Raw genomic sequence first — 22,593 nt, 5'->3', positions numbered from 1 at the left:
TTAAAAGAATTTGGGTTTCAAAGACTAATATAATGAATCCTCCATTGTAGGTATGTTCCTCCATTGTAGGTATGTTTTAGGACAAACCGCCAACGGATAAGTGGTACTTGGATAGCGGGTGTTCAAGGCACATGACCGGCAATAAGACCAAGTTTACCACATTAAGACAAAAGGATAGGGGATAAGTCACCTTCGGCGACAATGGCAAAGGAAAAATTATTGACATTGGAAAAATAGGTAAAGAACCTTCTCTCACTATTGATAATGTGCTATTCGTAGAAGGATTAAAACACAACCTTTTAAGCATTAGCCAATTAAGTGACAAAGGGGTTGAAATAACCTTTAAGAAAGAAAAATGTGTTATCCAAAATCCTAAGAACAATGAAACCGTGTTTATAGCTCATAGGATAAATAATGTTTATTGTATAAATCTTGAGAACTTATTAAATCAAAATATAACTTGTTTGACAGCAATGAATGAAATAAGTTGGCTATGGCATAGGAAACTAGGACATGCTAGCATGGACCTATTATCCAAATTATCAAAGAAAAATCTTGTAAAAGGATTACCAAATACCAAATTCATAGAAGACAAGATGTGTGATGCATGTCAAAAGGGAAAGCAAGACAAAACAAGCTTCAAAAAGAAAAAAACATATATCTACTAAAAGACCCCTAGAATTATTACACCTAGACTTATTTGGTCCAACTAGAACCTTAAGCCTAGGAGGTAAACAATATGCTTTTGTAATAGTAGATGGCTATTAAAGATTTACTTGAGTATTATTCTTAACTAACAAAGATGAAGCATGTAACATGCTAATCACCTTATGCAAGAAATTACAAAATGAAAAGGGATATAATATAACATGTTTTAGAAGTGATCAAGGTAGAAAGTTTAAAAACAAAGAGGTTGACAAATTTTGTAATGAACATGGAATAAATTATAATTTTTTAGCACCTATGACTCCACAACAAAATGGAGTTGTAGAAAGAAAAAATAGAACCCTACAAGAGATGGCAAGAACAATGATAAACGAAAATAACCTACCTAAATACTTTTGGGAAAAAGCTGTGAATATAGTTTGTTATATTGTAAATAGGGTATCTATAAGATCAAGTATAGACAAAACACCGTATGAACTATGGAGAGGTAGAAAACCAAATATCTTCTACTTTCATGTATTCAGATACAAATGTTTTATCCTTAACACTAAAAATGATTTAGGAAAGTTTGATGCAAAATCTGATAAAGGTATCTTCTTAGGCTACTCTACAAATAGCAAAGCCTATAGGGTTTATAATAGAAGAACTTTTACTATTATTGAATCAATACACATAACATTTGATGAATCAAATAATTATGACAATAAAGTTAAGATTGATGAAAAAGAAGACATTACGCAAACAGAAGAAAATAATAATGAAACTTCAAATGAAAACATTATAGAAAATGTAGAACTACCTAAAGAATGGAGATATGCTAAAAGTCACCCAAAAGAACAAATTCTTGGTGAAAAATCAAAAGGAATAACCACTAGAATCTCATTGAAAAATATTTGCAACCATTATGCATTTTTGACTCAAAATGAACCCAAGAACTTTAAAGAAGCCTTAAAAGATGATTCTTTGATTATAGATATGTAGGAGGAACTAAATCAATTTGAAAGAAGTTAAGTGTGGAAACTCATACCTAAACCCAAAGATAAATCAATCATAGGAACTAAATGGGTGTTTAAACATAAAAAGGATGAAAATGGGGTAGTTATAAGAAATAAAGTTAGGTTAGTAGCACAAGGTTACAATCAAGAAGAAGGAATTGATTACGATGAAACCTTTGCTTCCGTAGCTAGAATGGAAGCAATTAGGATGCTCCTAGCTTATGCAGCCCATAAGGATTTTAAATTATACCAAATGGATGTAAAGAGTGCATTCTTAAATGGATATATAAATGAAGATGTGTATGTCAAACAACCTCTAGGTTTTGAAAATTCAAAAAATCCAAATCAAGTATTTAAGTTAACAAAAGCTTTATATGTGTTGAAACAAGCTCCTAGAGCTTGGTATGAAAGACTAAGCAAGTTCCTACTTCAAAACAATTTTTCAAGAGGTTTAGATAGCACTCTATTTATAAAAACTAAAAATAAAGACATGCTTATAGTACAAATTTATGTTGATGATATTATTTTTGGAGCAACTCATGAAGAATTGTGTAATGAATTTGCTAAGTCTATGTAAAAAAAAATTGAGATGAGCATGATGGGAGAGTTAAACTACTTCCTAGGGTTACAAATCAAACAAGCTAAAAATGGGACTTCATAAATCAAACTAAGTATATTAAAGACATGTTAAAGAAGTTTGATATGGAAGAAAGTAAACCTATAGGAACTCCCATGAGCACCTCAACTAATCGTGACAAGGATGAAAAAGGGAAACAAGTAGATACCAAGCATTACCAAGGCATGATAGGAAGCTTACTTTATTTAACAGCAAGTAGACCAGATATCATGTTTAGTGTATGTATGTGTGCTAGGTTCCAATTGGCTCATAAGGAATCACACCAAATAGTAGTTAAACGAATCTTTAGATATCTATTAGGCACACTCGAACTAGGCTTATGGTATCCAAAGGGAACTAAATTTGAAATGATAAGCTATTTAGATGCAGACTTTACTGGATGCAAAATAGATAGAAAGAGCACTAGTGGAACTTGTCACTTTCTAGGACATTCATTAGTCTCTTGGTTCTCAAATAAACAAAACTTTGGGGCATTATCCACAGAAGAAGCAGAATACATAGCAGCTAAAAGTTGCTGTGCACAAACATTATATATGAAACAATAACTAAAAGATTTCAAAATTCAATATCAAACTATTCCAATTAAGTGTGACAACACAAGTGCCATAAATATTTCAAAAATTCTAGTATCACACTCAAGAACAAAAGATATTGACATAAGACATCACTTTTTGAGAAATCATGTGCAAAATGAGGACATAACACTAGAGTTTGTCAATACAAATGATCAATTAGCAGACATATTCACAAAACCACTCTCTGAGGAACGGTTCATATTCATTATATGAGAATTAGGAATTATGCATATACGAGAAGTTATTTAAACAGAAAAGCTGCTTGGCAGGTGACTGCCACCTGGGTGACAGGCGACTGCCATGCTACTGACTTTACATTTTCTTGGTTAATAGACGCCTGCCTCCTCATAGCAGACGATTACCTCACGATGGATAAGGGTTTAAAACCCTAAAATGTGTCCTTTTAACTACTCTCAGGCGCCTGCCCTGTCTCCTCTCACTCCACAATCCTTCACTCCTACTCCTTTTCAAACTGATTTCTCTCCCAAATTCGTCTGAAATCCTTATTCTAACCCAATCACTCTGCATCATCTCACATATTGTCTAGGGTTTACCAGTTTCTTTCTTTGAAACAAACATGCCTCGAATCAAATCAGTTGCTAATAAGAGTACCTCTTCCTCCACATGAATCAACAACGATGAAGTAGAGAAGTGGTTAGTAACTCCTCATGCCAAAACTCTCTATAAAAATCAAATAGCTTCAGCTGAACCGATTCTAGGTAAATTCCTTGATGTTACATTCTTTAATTCTGATTTTCCTGAAATCATAGAGCTGTTTAAGGAAATTGGTTGGGAACGTTTTATCACATATCAAGCAAAAGGATACTATCCAAACATAGTACGGATTTTCTATGCCAGCATGGAGAAACTTGACAATGGGATAAAAACAAATCTCCTAGGGTAGAGTATTAATCTCACTCCCATATCTTTGGGAAAAATTCTTCGAGTTAATCTGGGAGATTTCGAAGTTCAAATTGCTGAAAAACAATGGATAATGGCTCAAGGATTCACTCTAGAGGAGTTTTTACCTCTAGTCATAACTGATACACCCATCTCCTTTGGGCATCCACCCCTTTACAAACAACTCAATCTCCAAGCTATAATACTGCATAAACTTATTACATATAATATCCTACCTTGATCCGGTTCCTATGACCATGTTTCTTTCTTAGATTGTTTTATTATGTGGTGCATTCTTAAAGGGAAAAAGCTGGATCTTCCAAGTTTACTTCTCAAATGGATAAATATGAAAGTTGATTCCCCTCATATCATTCTACCATATGCTGGGATATCGAATATGGTATTTGCACATTTTAACGTTCTCACGCCATCATTCAACTTCACTAGCAAAACCCATTACGACATCTTTACTGACACAATTCTTAAGCATATGGGATATAAGAAAACTACTCAAGGATGGTTTCACAAGGGACATCATCATACCATACCTGCACCACCTTCTCAGCCTTCCATACCAGCACCTTTAGTCTAGCTAGACCTAGAAACTCCCTCTTGGTTCATTCCATTTTACAATCACTATATGAATTTCAGCGATGGGATGAACACTGATCTTGGTACTCTTCAAGAGAAGGTTTCCACTGTGGAAAATCATTGTTCGAATCTTGTTCAACGTGTTGATAAGATTGAGAAACACTTGGCTAGTTCTTCCAAAGGCACAAATCCAATGGATATTAGCTCGGTTTCATCTAGTGATGATGAATCTGCTGAAAATTATGATGAACAAGAAGAAGAAGATGATGAAAGTGGGTCTAAGGAAGCCTCAAATTGATATGCTTCATCCTAATGATATGTTAAATCTATTTTGCTTATTTATTAGTATTTATATGTATTTCACTGAACAACATTTCCTATGTGTTTTTTAAGAACTTAAAGAACTCTGTATTTCAGCTCTTCATTATGCTTTTTGTTGTATCACCCTCTTTTCCATTTTGATTGATGTCCAAAAGGTGAGAGTGTTTGAGAGAGAAAAAATAAATATGATTGTACTAAATATGTTTGGTACTTGATCATGCTTGGAAATATGAATATACTTAATATGAATGTACTTTACATGCTTGGAAATATGAATGTACTTGATATACTTAATATGCTTTGTATTTGATGATCATATTGGAAATATGAATGTACTTGATATACTTAATATGCTTTGTATTTGATGATCATACTTATTTGATGCATACTTGATACTTGACATATACTTGATGCATATGTTTGAAATTCCCCATGCTTATTGAAAGGGGGAGCCATGAGCTGTAATTCTTATTAAACAGGGGACTACTTTAAGAAGTATTTTCCTACTTTTTGCTCTAGATTTGTCATCATAAAAAATGGAGAGATTGTTGGCCTAACAAGGCTTACAATTCTTATTTTGATGATAAGAAATCCCTATAAGTTTGATATGGTTTGTTTCAAGTGAAACTCTTTCAAGAAGAGAAGGCAAAGTTAAAAGAAACTCCAAGCTCAAACGGATGATAAAGCTCATGATGAATGTTCTATACAAAAGGTTCAATAAAGAAAGATGATCAAAAGCTCAAAGATGATATATGATCATAGAAGAACAAGGACTTACTTGAAGATCAAAAGATAGAGTTTTAAGGATGTGTGTATGTAAGTACTTCATGTAAAGTTCAATATATACTGTATTGAAGCTCTTATAAATCAAAAGAAACTTAGAAATATATTTTAATAAAAACCCGAAAGTATGTCTTAAAATCAAAGTAAATAAGGTCTTAGAAGAAGAAACGTTTCGTTTTTTTTTTTTTAAAGAATATAAAGTGAAGCTGAAGTTCCAGGCGACTGCCTACATGTGGCAGGCGACTGCCCAATTTATAAAAGGATTTTTTAAGAAGGAAGTAGGGTTCCAGGAAACTGCCTAAGCATAGCCAGGTGCCTGGGTGGTCAAGCCAGGCGACTGCAAGTATTTTGATCGCTCAGTTTCCTCTATGGCAGGCGGCTGCCACTCAAATAGATTTTTAAAATTTCTTAACGGGAAGATTTTTTAAATGGATTTCTTGGGCACTACTCTTTTAAAAGAACTTGTGGATTACTCCAAGTAAACTTTAGGGGCAAGGAATTACTTTTTAAGCAGCTATAAATAGCCCCAAACTTCAAGGATTTTATACCAAGAAATTTTTCCAGCAATCAAAGTTCTCTAAAAAGTTCTCAAACTCTTTTGTGTTCATCCTACTTCAACTAATGAATTGCTGCATATACAAATTCAAAAGTAGAGCCTTCAAAGTCTAAATCTTTCAATACTTGGAAGATATATTTGGTTATCTAAATTCAGTTTGAGCTTTAATCGTTTTATATTGATTTACTTTGAAGTATATTCGTGTCGAATCTTGTACTAATCAACTCTGCTGTGAGAGTGTCTCTTATACACAAATCTTTCTTTATCATGTTTCTTGTTTATAGACGATTCAAGGCTGTAGACTCATTGGAACAAACAAGGGAATATCATTTGGAGAGGCATTGCTCTAGCCTAAAGGAAGGAGTGGTTATAATCGGTATTGTTCCACCCGTTAATGGAATTGAACTAGTGAATCCTTTGGTGGTTTGCCAAAGGTGAGGACGTAGGCTGGGTATAAGATGAACCTCGTAAAACCTTGTCTTTCTCTTCTTCCTTACTCTTTATCTTTCAAGAAAAATTTATAGCCTGCGTGGATGCTTTAAAATTGATAAATCTTGAGTGTATGGTTGTTAAATAGACTGAAAGATAATTCGTTTTGGCTTTATCAACATTGATTGTGGAAACCGAAAGGGACTATGATGGTTGATCATCCTAAACTTATTAAACTAAAAGTTTATTTAAAAACTGAACACTAGGAAGAAGTGTGATTGTGAAATAACACAGGACATATATAAATCCAACGTGTTATACACTTTGTTACAAGGCCATTGATACAAAGATCAAGGTATTGATTATTTTTTTTTATTGTGGTTGATTTGATTTAAATGTGTGATTTTGTTGGAGGTGTTCTTGTTGTGCTTGTTGTTATAACATAAAAACATTCAAAAGGAAATAATTTTTAAAAACCCAATTCACCCCCCTCTTAGGAAGCTATCCTAATTTCAGGAGATGGTGCTAAAAACCCTTAAGGGTATTGAGACTGATCGTCAAATTGATCGGCAATTACCCCACTCCTACTCCTCATCTATTACCAAGCTAAAAGCCACCATGTGCCAACTAGCTACATCTTTGAGTAGGAAAGATGAGGGTAAGTTGTCAAGTCAGCTCTTGTGAACCCTAAAGGTCAATGCAGGGTAGAATGTGAGTCAACTACTAGTCCTTCAACATATCATAAGCAAGCCCAGACTGTGACCATTCTTAGGAGTAGCAAGGAGGTTGATAATAGGGTTGAGGAGAAGTTAGACCAAGGAAAGGGTAAGGAAAAAATTAGGGTAGAAACCAGTGTTGAATTAGGTGATCCTCCTTCCTCCAATCCGATAGCTGATGCCAAAAAACCCACCTCTTCTAATGATGGAGCACTTTCCCATTATTTTCCTATAGTACCATACCATACAGCCCTTCATGCACCCTCAAATTCTAAGAAGGAAACAAACACTTAGTCTATTATGGCCACATTCAGGCAAGTAAAGGTCAATCTTCCTCTCTTAGACGCCATTAAGAAAGTGCCTACATATGTCAAGTTCCTCAAGGACTTGTACACCCAAAAGAGAAAATCTAGGGTGCACATGAACAAAAGTGTCAGGTTGATCGAGCATGTGAGTTTAATTCTTCTAGGGCACATTCCTTCAAAACTTAAAGACCCCAGTGCTGCCACTATCTCATGTGTAATTGGTGATTACACTATTGATATGGCTCTTTTAGATTTGGGAGTGAGTGTGAACCTCCTTCCTTACTTGGTTTATAAACAATTCAGCTCAAGAGGGCTAAAGCCCACCTCAGTCACATTGAGCTTCACTAACCGATGAATGAAAAGGCCCTGGGGTGTTGTTGAGGATGTCTTAGTAAAAGTCGAAAAGTTCCATTACTCTCTTGACTTAGTTGTCTTGGACATGGAACCTACCAACTTAACCAAAGATCTGATCTCTATTCTCTTAGGATGACCATTCTTAGCTACGACTAATGCTTGCATTCAGTGTATAACCGGGATCATGGATGTCTCCTTTGGCAACATGTAGCTCCGGCTAAATGTGTTTCACGCTTCCCAACATCCATCTAATGATGCCCAACCTGTGGACATTGATATAATTGATGAATGTGTTGAGGAAATGGCCCCTTTGATTCTCTAGAAAAATCCCCTAGAGGCTATACTGCTTGATAGACCATCCATATCTGGCTTAGAGGACCCGTATAAGCATATCTTTGTCATTTATAACTCCCTCTCTAGCTTAGAGGGAAGGCTTTGGGTAGGTTCAAAGTGGATTAATGGGGGAAAGGTGGAAGAAACTCCAATTTTCGAACCTGGATGAGTTCGACTTGAGCTTTCAATGGGTCTGGCTACAGACAGTAGAATTAGCATTTCTAGGAGGCAACCCACTTATCTTTCTTGTTTATCTTTTCTTTTGAGTCTTTAGGATGTACATTGTAGGGTTTGTTAGAGTTTAAGGTCCTCAGATTAGGTCATAAGTTAGTTAAGGTGCGACTAGGGCGAGACCATCACTCACAGGTGTGACCTGGTGGAAGCCCTGTAAGTTTGACTAGCCTTATCAATTCCCGAGAGGCTCAACCAGAGCGCGAACAACATTGACTCTAGCGCGACCTAGTCAAACTTTTGAATATGTTGAGCTTCCAAACTCCTAAGGATTTCAACCAGGGCGCGACCGACACTCCACTCTAGAGCAACTTGTTCGAAAGCCTATTTTTATAATTTAGTTAGGAGTACGACCAGGACGCGAACAACACTAATCTGGCACGACCTGATTGAAAATGTTAAAAATTGTTTAAATTCCTTTCCTTCTCATGAAGCCCTAACTCCCCCATCTCTTGCCCTTTTCGTACCTACCTCAGTTCTGGTCACCCAAGCCTCTTCCACCCTTAGAGAGCTCCGACGACCCTTCAGTGACTCTCTGGTGACCATTTCATCCCTAGCATCAAGTCATTTCATCTCCATCCGACTTTCTTAGATGATGTCTCACCGTTTAGAAACCTAGGCTGCTTCCAAGCAACCTCAATAATTGCGATCCATTGCCAAATGAAAAAGGGTCGAGATCAGTCGTGGAATGAGTCTTTGTTCGGGTCTGATCACACTTCACTTGTGCTGGCAATGATGAGGGGTTGGGTAGCCCATAAAGAGTAGGCATAGACTTCTAGGGGGATGAAGGCACCAAGGATGACCCTCAAGGATTACGACTTTCGGCCAATGTATACATTTCGGCTGAACAACACACAAGGTCACCCCCAGAGGAAATGTTGCATAGAGGTCCTCGAGAGGAAGAAGATAGACCAATATATAGCCCCACCCACCACAACTTATCATCTAGTTTTGGTATAGGAGTTCTACTAGAACCTATAGCACGATTCTCAAACGGGCATTTGGACTACTGCAATTCAGGGCTTAGGGTTAGAGCTAACTCTAAAGTTGATCAAGCAGGCATGGTCACATGACGAGATTGATGATGTACCTTGGGCCACCCTCGATTCAGTCGATGTCTATCACATCATCCACCACATGATCCACGGTTTATACTACAATGGTGGCAATATGCATAAAGGTACATGCATGGCACGGAGCAAGCTACTCGATTACCTACTTCTTTTGGACCTCATCCTACAATGCAACCTTTGCCCATTTGGGCATCACTCTAAGTGTTGTGGCATTCACTTATAGGTCCTCTACATCATGCATCAGAATATAAAGGTCGATATTCCTCAGCTTATCATGAACAAGAGGCTTATGTTCTATGATAGGAACGTAAAGTATCTGCGATTGAAGATGCCTATGTCGAGGCCTATGTGCGGCCAACTAGCTAGGGTGCCCAAAAGGCCCCTAATAGCATATGCCCAACTTATCATGTCAATCCTGAAGCGTAAGAAGATCAAATTGGGCATGCATACATACCTATTGGAGAGTGATTACGCGTCAAAACTGCGTAATTAGGCACTTTGATCCGGTCTTTACGGCTTATATTTTTAATTAAATGTCCAAATTTTTCCAATATTTTAATAGAGTTCCGAAATTATCATTCTTGAGTTTTATTGTGCAATTTACGAGTTTTTGATAATTTTTTATCGCAGGAAAAGTCCCAGGAACCAAAACTGACACCTGTTCGTATTTCATGCATAACTTTTCCTTCCAAACTCCAATCGTTTTAAATTTTTTGAGAAACTAGCTTCAAAAGGATCAAATATTGCAGTGAACAGAGAGCAAAAATGTGACCCAGCCATGCAGCCGAGTCGGGTCAAGTTGTCGGGTCAGGTTGGCTAAACCGGGTCTAGGGCTTCCCCCAATCTCTTTTAAATTCTTTTTCTTCTCTCCCTTCTTTCTGGAACAGCTCTGCGGGCTGCTCTCCATCTTCCCCTTCTTCATCTCTTCTTCTTATTCTTCTCCTTCTCTTTACCTTGCTTTATTCTCATCCTCTCTCTCTCTGTTTCTATTTTTATTTTTCTTTCCCTAAGCCCAGCACCTCCACAGCCTCCCCTCTACAACCCCTCTGCTGCAACTCCTGTTCCGGTGACTCCAGCACAGCACTAGCCCGAGAGCCACCACAGTAGCGGTTCTTCTCCAAGAGCTTGCTAGCAGCCAAAGCTCGAGGCTTCCCTCTGCAGCAACTGAAGCTCCATCTCCAGCCCCTCCACAGTACCAGTGAACCACCTCAGGCAGCCCCCTGTTTCATCCTTTGCAGCAACCCCCGAGCCATTCGTGAAGCAACAGCAACCCGAGGCTCCCCAAAGCAGCAGAACCTTCACGGCCAGCAGCAGCTCCTCTGCTGCTGCGGCTTCTCTCTTTCTCTTTCTCTCTCTCTCTCTCTCTTTTCTTTTATCTTGTTTTCTTATTTTGTTATTTAATTGGATTTGGATACAAGTTTAGGTTTTGTTTAATATATAATTTTTATTGAATTAAATTAAGTTTGGCTTGGTTCTAAAATAAAATAAAAGAAAAAAAAAAGTGTTTTTTGTTTTTTTTAGAAATTAGAATAGTTGTTCTTTTCACTTAATTATTTCTATTCGTAATTTTGCTAAAGGTTTAGTTTTTATTATCTGCGCATGTGTTTAATTGAGTTTTCATTCATGCATATTTTAGTTATGTGTTTAAAGTTATCGTTTTTAGCCAACGCGTGTTTTGATACTTGTCTGATTAGACATAGGGTTCCCATTTTTTCGGCTATTGCAAGCATGAGTGGTTAAGTTCGGTAACTCGGGTTATGGGTCGATGTTGTTTGCTTTCTATGGTTTATTAGTTCTCCTAAGAAATTATTGATAAACTTTTATTTGGTTGAACCCAAAAATTTAAGGTATCGTTGATAAATCGCTAGCTCTTATTTCTTGTTTTGTTGTTGACGTTAGGCACATCAAAACCTTGATTTAATCTATGGTTTTAATCAACTAATTTTTACATAAAATTCAGTTGATGCTTAATGAGAGTTTTTATTTTCTTCCGTTTGGATGTGGACAATTTACTCAATCTTTAGTGATAAAATTTCATCTTATTAATGCCTTGATTGGATTAACAAGAAGAGGAGTAAGGCCTAGGAAATTAGTAAACGGAAGAAGCAAACAGACGTTGAACCCGTAACCCAAATGTTTGGTAAAATTGTTTAGTTTCGGTTGCGTTATTAGATTTAAATTTTTGGAAAATTGATAAAATTTCAGTTTCATTTTGATAGTTTACTCAAGCTTGTCTCACTTTGTTTACTGTTTTCAAAATCGTAAAAGACCAAAAAGATTTTCAAACCCCATTTTTCAGCAACAGGATTTCACTAAACTTTTATAAATACTTTGATACTCAATGGTCCCTGTGGAATACGATCCTGGACTCATCCTTGATACAACTTGACACTTCTGCACTTGGAAGCACAACTGGGAATGAGTCAAGCTTTTGGCGCCGTTGCCGGGGACTAATTGGTGTCATCAAAGTGTTTCTCAGATTTCAGATAGGTGTTTTAAAGCTGTGAATGTCTTCACAGCCTAGGTGATATCTACTTCCTCTCCTTTGACCTGTTTGCTTTTATTGCATTTATACCGAGTTGTATGACTGGTTGGGCTAAAGATAACACATTTAGACTAGTCAGGACAGACTCATCCATCTCATCATCGAGTGAACCTATTTCACTTGAATCAATTGAATCACCATCTGACACGCGTAGCAGCATGGCTGAAAATGAACCTCATGATATGGAGAACCCTAATAGGACACTCAGAGAATATTTGCAACCTGTTAGGTCCAGCACCCCATCCTGCATTATTCTACCTTTGAATGCAAATGCTTTTAATTTTAAACCTGGGATGATTCCATTGTTACCTCATTTTCATGGGATTGAATCTGAAAACCCATATTTGCATATTAAAGAGTTTGAAGAAGTTTGTTCCACATTCATGGATGGAACATGCACTGAGGAGGTCATAAGATTGAAATTGTTCCCATTTTCTTTAAAAGACAAAGCAAAAACCTGGTTTTATTCCTTAAGGCCAAGATCCATTGGGACTTGGCAAGAAATGCAAACTGAGTTTTTAAAGAAATTTTTTCCTATGCAAAGAACTAATGCTTTAAAAAGACAAATCATGCATTTTTTCCAAAATGATGTGGAAACATTTTATCAGTGTTGGGAACGTTTCAAAGACCTCTTAAATGCATGTCCTCACCATGGGTATGAGAATTGGAGGGTCATCAGTTTTTTCTATGAGGGGTTACAACCAAAGATGAGGCAATTTGTGGAAACAATGTGTAATGGTGAGTTTTTCAATAAAGAGCCTGAAGAAGCTTTTGACTATTTTGATTATTTGGCTGAAAACGCCTAATCCTGGGTTGTCTCTGATGTGTACGATAGACCTGAAAAGCAAAAATATATTAGTGGGGGTGGTAAGTATCAATTGGAAGAAGTTGATGATTTGAATGCTAGGCTTGCATTGATGTCCAAAAGGTTAGATTCCATTGAGCTTAAGGAGGTAAATGAAATGCATGTTTTACCATCATCTTCTAAAAAATGCAGCATATGTGAGGATCCAGGGCATGCGACTGATGCATGTCCAACTATTCCTACTCTTAAGGAAGTTTTGCTTGATCAGTCTAACTCGGTGTATATGGTTTCTAAGATTTCTTATGAACCTTATTCTGATACTTACAATGCAGGTTGTAGAAGTCATTCAAATTTCAGTTGGACAAATGACCAAGTGGAGCCATCTCCCCAGGAACAAAGTCAATACATTCCTTATGCAACATCTGGCCAAGACTCGGGACCCTCTTACTTTGCAAATCAGCCTCCTCCAATGCAAAGAAGGGAAATGGAAGATTCCATACAGCAGCTAACGGTTAGCTTGCAACAGTTCATGGCAAGCCAAAATGTGATCAACTCTCAAACTTCTCAAGCCATCAACGAGATAAGCACCGATTTGACTAGACTGAACACATTATTCAATGCTTTGGAGATAGATGAATCTAAATTTCAAGCCCAGCTAGATACTCAAGTGCAGATTGCAATCAGGGAACCGTTATCCTCTACTAAAGCAAATGTCAATGATTGCAATGCCAAAGCAAATCTCAGTAGTGGTAAGGTGACTGGTGCATCAGATGAAGAAGTTGAGCAGAATGGTGAGCTTTTAACCTTCAAGGAACCAGGTACAAATTTTAATGTTGATGCTTCTGAAGAACCAAAGGTAACTATTCCGAAAACTTTTCCTCAAAAACCGGTTCTTAAGGAAGTATATTTCCTAGAAACTATACTGGATAAGGATCCTTTCTTGTTAAAACAAGAAAGACAATTTGAAAATGTGTTGTCTGATATTGTGGAGAGCATTGATTTATTCAGAGATCACTTCTGTGTAAATAACAAAACTGACCCATTATGGTGGCTCAAATTTGGAGACCCGCTAGTTCAATTTATAAATCTGCACCCACCGGATGAAATTCCTCCTGAGCCTCCTCCAAACACACTATGATGTTTTGCTTTCCTTTGTTTTCATTTTGTTTCATTATGTCTTATTTTTAGTTTATTGATAGGTACAATTAGTTTCTTTTTCCATTATTTCTTCATCCAGGTTCGCCCCACTTTTCCCGTGCACAGTTTTTCTATTTCCCTTATGCTTTCACATTGAGGACAATGTTCCATTTTAGTTGGGGGGGGTGAGCATTTGCATGTGGCAGAGAGGTCACCACTAAAAGGACATGGCGTCAGAGCCTGAACTTGGTGACCATGGTGAGCTAAAGGTTCACCGATGGGCACCTTTTAACGATGAACCTCGATCTGAGTTTCTAGTACCACGTTTCAACCATGACCCTGAGGAGCCAACACACCATCTAGTGCCACCACCTCGCAAAGTTTTGAAGAAGAAGAAGAGGAAGATGACTTCTTAGCCCTCCATCTCGGCTACTACACCACCTGAGATAGCGCTGCCACCGCCAACATCCCCCACTGTGCCTCAGACAGGGGATAGCCTGAGCTAGCTACACCAAGAGTTTGAGGACTTTAAGTTTGACGTGTGACATAATTTGGCTGACATCAAGATGGCGATCAGTCAGGGATTTGGGGTGATCTTTGAGGCAATCAAAGTATGTTTCTAAAGTTCGTTAGAGATATTCATATTCCTGGGATTTTTAGCTCCATCATCCTCACCTAGTCCCGCTGCGGCTCCTGTCAGTCCCCCTAAGCCTATTGCTTCTCCGCGAGTTTTCTCTCCTCCTGCTCATCCTTCTCTAGCTCCACGTCTCCTACTCCTTCGTCCTTTGTGCCACAACCAACCATCAGTCTCCTACGCTGCACGTTACCCTACTGACAAGCCTGGCAGTTTTGATTGAGATAGAGATGACCAATGAGGATGAGTCAAAGCTCCCTACATAGGAGGACCCTATACCAGCATCTACTTTTGTAGGCAAGGCACAATCCCTCACCAGTTCACCATTACCTATGGATGTGCCACCTACTACAAAGCCATCCATATAGTCAGCTGATACTCCGGCATCTCTGGTTGCAGCCACAGTGCCTCTAAAGGACATGCTTGCCCAGCCAGATCCTTCCTTGGAGATGGCCTTAATCTTACCTTTAGATATCCTGGTGACTCCAACACCCCTTTACATTGTCAAACCTCCTACTCCTAGCCTACGATACATACTAGCGTAGATGTTGGAGACATGGCCGCTAGTAGGGCTACCGTTGCATCATATGCTCCCGCCACTTGGACATCCTCCACTAGTCCCCCTGCAGCTCCAGCCTCTCACACTCCATCTGCAGCCCCAACTTCACACACACCACCTTCTACACCCACTCTACCACTACCTGTTTTAGTTATCCGTATGCCACCCCCACTCCAGCATCGCCTGAGTCACCGACTGTGTTGGGCAATTTTTTCAATGATGATGTGACTGCTTCATGCACACCATCTGATGCGACTTGCCAATCTAATGTGAGCACCCCATCTGATATTTCCGATGATATAGAGGGCAGAGACTCTAATTATGATGCGGGTGGTTCTACTGAGGAGGAATAGTTCTTGCTGTGTAGAGTCTTTTTATATAAGATCTCATATGTACTTCTATTATGCTTGTGTGCACAGTTTTTTATTTTTTTCTTTTCTTTGTATTTACTGTTTCTTTTGTATCACCATGACTTTTCTTTGGTTGTGTTATTGCTCATATTGTATCCATCTTTAGTTGTACTACTTGGGTGATTAATGAATACATGGTGATTTGTTTCTGACTGTCTTTTCTGCTTAGTGTACTATTACATTTCTCTATATATCTTGGTTTTATACTGGATTCTTACTTGTACAGATACATTGTTTACTCTATGGTCCCCATGCAGTGCTTCCTTCCTATGCTTTCTAGGTGCTTTATGTCCTTACTTTAGTAGGGACACTAAAGTTTTAAGTTGGGGGTAGTGGGGTTGGGAAAGCACTACACGACGCATTTTGGGCACAAAAATGACATGATTTTTAAATTTTCAGTACACATTGTATGTTGCATGTTGTGTTAACACATTTGATACCCTTTACATACTTTTATATAGCCTATATGTTACAACCTTAGGCTTTGTCCTTTAGAAGACTTTATTATGCTCACTAACAATGAAGTGAGTTGCTTATGTATAGTTTCATGCGGTATAGTCAATTTACCTATTTTATAACTCGATGAGGGTTGACTAGAAGTTTATTCATTTTAATGTTGTTGTATGAGTTCTGTTATTCACACGATATGTTACAAGGCTAGGATGCACTTTTATATGATTTGTCTCACTTAGGGTTCCTTAAAAGCACTGAGAGAACAACCATGGCGACTATGACACCTTGTGAAGTTTTGTTGAGCCCTTCATTTTTTGTGAGAGTCATTTACATATACTCTAAGTTCACGAAACTTAATTTTTATTCTCCAGATATTCTTTGCATGCTAGTCTCCTTCTTTGCATTTGCTGGCCTAGAGGTGATGTCCAGTGGGGAGATATAAACCTAAGTCTTATAGCCTACTCAAGACATGAGAACTAAGCCACCACTAGAGATGAACATAATTCATGAACTCCCTTTTTCAGCTTAATTCCTTATCAGTAGCATGAAGATGACATAAGTTGTGATGATTGTCCTAACTGGCCATGGAAGAAAAATGTATAAAGAAAAGAATGAGTAGAAAAGAAAGAAAAAGAGAAATGATAAAAATACATAGAATACTTGCTCCAAATACAAAATGGTCAAGCTAGGGACACAACACAACATATCCCTGGTTGTATGTATGGTTTCACGTATTGGTTTATGAATATTAAACCGAGGGTGGTCTTGGTAGGATGTGGCGAGTAGGTGAGAAGGCGCTAGGGTGAAGTACCCGACACCTCCTTAATAGGCTAGATTCCATTCTTATGAGACTAGTCCACTCCACTTTCATCGTAGGTTTTTAGAAGTATGTGAGATGTTTAACCATGTATTTTTTTCCTCATATACCAAAGTGACCCCATCTTCTTGAGTGTATACCTATGAGGCTGAGTCAAGAAAATCGTTCTGAGGTGTCTAAGGGTAACCCGGCTGCAATGAATCATTCACTTTACACATGACTTGTGATTATGCTAGTTTATGCTTGGATTTATATGATGATATTAACTTTAAATTGTAATTGCTGGTTGATTCTCTATGGGTCATAATTTTCTTGATGACTATACACTATTGAGACATGTATGAGTGATTTGCTTTGGAGTTGTCTTCATAATAAAGTTATTTATAAAGGTGTCTGATTGTAATGATGTTATATTCCTATATTTGAAATGGCATAAGTGTGTTACTTTTTTATCCTACTTAATATCCACTGAGATTGGTGTTTGTGGGTATCGCCCTAGAAACCCTCATGAGACTACAACTAGTTCACTAAGGTCACTTTGGGGTTTAAATTCTTGTTGCATATGGTAAATGCAATCGTGTTTCCCACGAAAGAGGAGGTAGAAGGAATTTGGTTATCTTTTATAGTTTTCTTAGTTTTGCTTTGCTCAAGGACTAGCAAAGTGTATGTTGGGGGTTGTGATGTATTCCAAAAATGTACTATTTTAGCCCTTTATTTACCTATGTTTTGTTCTCATTTTCCTCGTATTTGTTCTTTCTTATCATATTTCGGAGTTATGCATGGTTTGTTCATGTTTTAGGAATATGGAGCTAAAACCGAAGAGTTAAGCAATGCAAGAAGCCAAAGGAGCAATTGGAAAGCACAAGGCTCAACCAGGTGCTCAACCAAGTCCTCAAAGACTTAGTTCATCAAAGCAAACATGACCTTGCTCGACCATTAGGTGCGACTAGTAGTCACAAGGGATGACCAGGTCACAAAATGAAGACTCCAAGGTGCTGACTCTAGCAAAGATACTAAGAGCTTTGACCAATGGCATGACCAAGAGATCCTAAGGGGCGACTATGTCAGCAAAACATAAGATTGACTAAAGAATTTCCTGAGATTTTTTTACCAGGGCACAACCAAGAGATCCTGCAAGCATGACCAAGTCGAAGAACACTGCAGTTGAACCCTAGAATTTCCAAAGCATCTCGACTAGGGTGTGAACAAGGGGAGACTAGGGTGTGACCTAGTGGACTGTGTTCGATACCATAACTTGTTTCACGTGAGATTTCTGCCAAAACTTTCCTAATTTGAATTCAAACGCTTGTAAACCCTTTTGGGTTTAAAATTAAACTTTAAATAGGTGATTAGGGTTCCCCTTTGGCCCTTCTTTGGTTAGTGACATACCTAAAGTGTCTTTGGGGGCCATTTAGATTAGATTCACAACTTTATTTCAATTCCATGTCTGGTTCGTATTTAGATTCTTTGAAGGCCTGTGACAACCTTCAAGCTCTAAGTGTTGCTGCGTAGATTAGTTGGTTCTCGATTGTAATCCCAATTGCTAGTGACAAGCCTTCGAGCTTCAATTGATGTTGTTTTCAATGCTTGTCTGTTTACTCTGCTTTGATTTCAATTCTATAATTTAAAAATCATTACCTTACTTTTTTGTATATTTAGTTCTCTAATTGTGATGAAATCATAAAGGATAGGATAGCATAGCATAGCTAGGGATTCAATCACTTGTACGTAATAAGTTACAGTTCCTATAGAGAGCTTCATGTTTACTGGATAGGATACCCTATTTCCCAATCATGCTCCAAACAATTAGTGCACCTTCACTACTCTATGCCACTCGAGCAGTCTTGACCATTGAACCTAGTACGGATAGCTGACCAAACATAATTAATTAATTACTTGTGTAGTTTAGAAAACAACCCAAAAATTTGAGACTCGCTTTTTAGAAGTAATTTCAATTTAATTTCATTACTTGTGTAGTTTAGAAAAAAACCCAAAAATCTTATCTTTTTCCTTTTATGCAAAGCGTAGTAAACTAGGCTAAAATTGGTAATAAAAAAAAAAAAAAAACTACACTAAGTCCTTGAAGATTGACACCCGACTCACTCCTTCTTCTACTGAACTTGGGCTTAGTTAGGTTGTAAATATTATTTTTGGTAGTTAAGGACCCAAACCTTGGTGAGCCTACCAGGTCCACCGCCATACTTGTTGTGTACTTCACATCAACACTATTGAATGCGGCGTTCCTTTGTTTAAATACAATGCTTGTCACGATTTCATATGCACACATCTGCATTACCATTGGGCTCATCATACTTTAATTATATAGGAAAAAAGGCCACATTCATCCTACCTTGCATATTATAATCTTTAAATTGCACTTCTTTATTGTTGTTTATATCTCTACAGGGCTTTGTGACCATGACACGCTACACCGATGCCCATGGTGCTTCTAAGTAGCCCTAGTCTTCCAGTGTCGCTGCCAATAGAAAAAAGGTTGAGGAATAGCCAGTGCACGAGTCTGCCTCCTATTTAGATAGGAATCCACTGGTTAAGGGCAAAAAAAGGGGTCGGGCAACTCAAAGAGAGTAGAATATGAAAGGCAAAGTAAAGAAGGCTCCACATATAACCCTTGAGGATTATGACTTCAAGCTGATGTACACATACAAGCTTGAAGAGACTCTGACCAATCTGAGAATTAAATGTTGTATTGATGTGATGGAGAAGAGGAAGTATGACCACTACATGACCTCGTTGTCCAATTTCTACAATCCGCAGTTAGTTCATAATATCTACAACAACATGTGGCACAATCCCTCCACTGGTGTCTAGACTACTGAGGTGTAGGGGATCTGTTTTGAGCTGACAGATGTGTTTATTGATGCAGCATGGCCACATGACAAAATTGACGACATCCCATGTCCGCATTTTGACTCCACCGACGTGCATCATATCATTTCCCAGATGTTTCATATCATGTACTCTTATAGTGTCGATGCTCAGAGGGGGACATGTACGGCCTAGAACCGTGTGCCAGATTATTTGCTATTGCTCGACTAGATTTAATGCAACATTTGCACTTTCAGGCATCATTCAAAAAGACAAGGGGTCCATCTCCAGGTTTTATACGTGATTCATTGGGATATGGCTTACAATATACCAAAATTGATATTGTAGGATATGCTTCCTTTCTACAAGAAGAATGTGAAGCATCCCGTTGGCCTAACAAAGCTTACAACTCTTATTTTGATGATAACAAATCAAGGTAATTTGATATGCTTTCAAGTTGATATGTTTCAGGAATCAAAACTTAGATAACTCAATAGAAATATGCAAACAAGTGACTCAAGCTAAATGGATGTTAAAGCTCAAATATTGACATATTTTATGAAAGGTTGAAGGATTGAAGCTCAAAGTTGGTTTAAAAATCAAAGAAAGGACTCAAAGAAAAAGAAAGCATGAAGACTCCAAGGGGTGAAAGGTTTAGAGTCATTAAGAGAGTCTTGAAGTAAGTACTTCAAGTAAAACTCAATATAAAATGGTTGAAGCTCTTTAGGAAAAATCAAAATTTAAGAAACCATTTTTTAAAGACCTTGAAATATGTTTTCTAAAGTTATAAATTATAAAGGTCTCAAATGGAAAAAATTTTCAAAGTCAAAATCTTAAAAAAAAAAAAAAAAAAAAAAAACCAAGTTTTTGAATGCCAGGCGATTGCCCAATTTGTTTTTTTTAAGAACTTCCAGACAGAAAGGTGTCAGGCGCCTTCTAGGTGCCTGACAGACGCTTGCCTGGTCTTCTCAGGTTCTTTCCTGTGTTTTGATAAGCGATTGCCAGTGTTTTGACTTTTGTTTTTGAACTGAGACAAATGCCTGCCATGTTGTGCCAAGCAACTACCACTCGAAGAATTTTTTTTTAATTACCAATGGGAATATTTTTAAACTTGATTCTAGGGCTTCAAATCTTTTGAAAAGTTGACCAAACACTCCAAATCAACTTGGTGAGCAAGGAAAACTCTATAAATATTCCCCAAGACATGAACTTTTCATTTACCTAGAAATATATTTAGCAATCTAAAACTCTCACGTGCTTTCAACTCTCAAAGGCATTTTTGGCAACATCTTGCTACACATTCTATTGAGTTCTTGCTGATTCTCACACTGAAATTGTGCTTTCAAAGTCTGAACCTTTCAATCAAAGGAAGATTAATTCGATGATAAAATTTTATTGAGTTTCAATGTTACAACCTGCCTATTTTACCATATTATATTTTTTTCACCACAATAACATTTATAATAATTCTAATAACCTGCTAAACTTCCAAGGTCATGATCAACCTAGACCTATGGATACCAAGGATATACCTATCATACAACTCTGATACCTAAGCAGCGGAAAACATAAAATCACCTACATGCCACAAAACACAAGAAACCATACCAGAGTTCTACTAAATCTGTTATATATCTATATAGTCATCCACAGAAAGACCAAAAAGTATTCCTACGATCTCAATCAAAATTCCATCTAACCTTAGCTCACCCACTAACCCTATAGACAGGGTAGCTTAGTCCACTTCTACTATTGCGGGGCTCTATCCACCCTCTTACCTGGATTTCCTAAAATGTTTGTAATGCTGGGGTGAGACACCTCTCAGTAAGGGAGACAAATTAATATCAGTGTGTGGCAATATGAGTATTTTTCATGATATATATATAAGTAAATAATTTGAATCAGGGATAAACAGTTGTATCATAATTGAATAAAACATGATTTAACATAACATCGTTTAACATACTAAATGCCTATACTGGAAAATCATCTTATATAAACATATCATACTTAAATTGTTACCCAAGATGGATAGATGGTTAGCTATCATCATGTCTTACCCCCCACATGACAGGGTTGTGCAGCCCGAAGGTTGAACCTAGCAATGGCTAAGTAACCATTCTAATCAATATTGGTTATAGTGTAAGTACGATGGGCCTGTTTCACCTATGCCGGGCTACTAGCGGAACTATGACACTCCCATAAAGCCACATCAACTACCATCTCCCACACTCTATATAAGATGTGTGGTAGCACTAACATAAACGTAAACATAAATGTAAACATACAGCTACGATACCATGCTTCGTGAAACTAAACTAAGCTATCCGGGTTGTGATAACATATACATTTCATGATATCGAACATAGCAGTTTCATATTTCAGGATAAATATAACATAAACATATTTCATAATTTCTTAGATATCATACATAATCACGGCGTCAAAATCGGCATAATTCATAACATAAAAATCATGACATTTATGCCGGTATAATTCATAGCATAAAAATCACGGCATTTACGTTAATATAGTTCATAACGTAATAATCATAAATTCTTACATTGTTTATCATAATTTTTAAAACCGTAGTTCCAGTACTATTTTTAGGGTTTTCCTCAAACTTTCATAACATACTTATCTTGGAAAAATCATATTATTTCAATATAACATAATTTTCATGGAAATGTTATACTTATGCCACACAAATGTACATAGCCTAATAAACTCATATTTTACTCTAAAATCATGTTTCCATATAAAATGTGTTAAAATAATTTCCCTACTCAACAGCAGTATTCCCAAACATAGTTCTAAATCATACATATCTTCCTGAAAATAAATGTTGTATATTAATAAATAATTTAATGAAAAAGGTTGACTTAATTTATCCCCTTACCTGACTTACTGAGAAGCCCACAAAATATTCCAAACTTACACTC

At 37.3% G+C, this 22,593-nt stretch overlaps 1 non-coding gene across 1 annotated transcript; it reads right to left on the bottom strand.

Moving 5' to 3' along the window:
- Positions 1-12,560: 12,560 nt before the first annotated feature.
- Positions 12,561-12,668, bottom strand: LOC131163189 (small nucleolar RNA R71). Its single transcript, XR_009138966.1, has one exon. It is a non-coding gene; the product is annotated as a small nucleolar RNA R71 (small nucleolar RNA).
- Between the last annotated feature and the right edge of the window lie 9,925 nt (positions 12,669-22,593).

The sequence above is a fragment of the Malania oleifera genome, chromosome 8 (genome assembly GCF_029873635.1).
Source record: "Malania oleifera isolate guangnan ecotype guangnan chromosome 8, ASM2987363v1, whole genome shotgun sequence".
NCBI classification, from domain to species: domain Eukaryota; kingdom Viridiplantae; phylum Streptophyta; class Magnoliopsida; order Santalales; family Ximeniaceae; genus Malania; species Malania oleifera.
This window is presented reverse-complemented; position numbering and strand designations above follow the sequence as displayed.